We start from the raw sequence: 1044 nt of genomic DNA on the forward strand, positions 1-1044 counted from the left end.
AAAAGTATATAAGAGGATGCGTTCGATTCGCATGTCCATCAAACAGTTCTTACCAATTGATACGTTCATAGTAAACTTTTAATAGTTCGAAGCTAGAAAAATGCTGAGTCGAAGTTCTTTCACACTGCTGCTCATTGGCTTGATGGTATCCGAGGTGAGTCGACAATTTCAGTCGATTTTTTTTAAAAATTTTCATGTTTGATACTTTTCTTGGACGATTTGTGATAATTTTTTCTGAAATAATTTAAAAAATGAAAAATGTCCTTTTTTCAAGTTCTTAAATTGAAAAAATTCTTCTATTCCAAAAAATGTCCACCGGAAACATTTATTCTAATAAAAACAGTTGAAAACTGTTATTAATACATAATGTATTAATCTCATCCGTTGTTCCCATTCCAAATGTATCACTTTGATTCTATTTCCACAGTTCTTAATCGGGGATGTGAGCGGAGCACCACCCGGGAGGAACGGTAAGATTGAAGTTTCATTTATTTATCCAGCTCAACTCTTAAATTCCATATACAAAGCACCTTGTAACGAAGATATGGGAACCTCATTTATGCTAAACTTTTCATACTTATTTTAGTAAACGAAAAAGACATGTATGGAGAGACAGCTCTGCATAGAGCTGCTTTTGCTGGTAATTTTGGACATTTTTTTTATAAAAAAGAATGTTTTGTTCAATCCGTTTCATTGATCTATGAATATTTTTCATATTCTATCAGGCAAAGTGAAGAAAGCTCAAAACCTCATCGCTGAAGGAGCCGACCCTAATATTGGAAATGATTGGGGTGAGACAGCTCTGCACTATGCTGCTAAGAAAGGTAACTTTGAATACTTACACAGTGCAACATTTTTCAAGTCATGAAAGGCAAACTCATTTCTGAGAACTCCACGTCAAAGTACTTACCGAAACAAGAACTCCTGCCAAATATTTTTAAAAAATTTTTCATTTAAGGATTTAATTTCCTCCGGCGTTTTTTGGCCAAAGGTGGATTTTGAGCACTTTTTCAATATTTCCACACGGCTATAACTCGGTTACCC

The 1044-nt window shown here is 34.3% G+C and overlaps 1 long non-coding RNA gene across 1 annotated transcript; it reads left to right on the plus strand.

Annotated features, from left to right (window-relative positions):
* The first annotated feature begins 13 nt into the window (after window positions 1-13).
* On the plus strand, window positions 14-796 carry LOC129572230 (uncharacterized). The gene is made up of 4 exons (XR_008688416.1): window positions 14-154; window positions 428-470; window positions 587-640; window positions 726-796. It is a non-coding gene; the product is annotated as an uncharacterized LOC129572230 (long non-coding RNA).
* Window positions 797-1044: the final 248 nt, after the last annotated feature.

The sequence above is a fragment of the Sitodiplosis mosellana genome, unplaced genomic scaffold, assembly GCF_009176505.1.
Source record: "Sitodiplosis mosellana isolate CC-2019 unplaced genomic scaffold, AAFC_SMos_1.0 Smas_scaffold_4515, whole genome shotgun sequence".
NCBI lineage: Eukaryota > Metazoa > Arthropoda > Insecta > Diptera > Cecidomyiidae > Sitodiplosis > Sitodiplosis mosellana.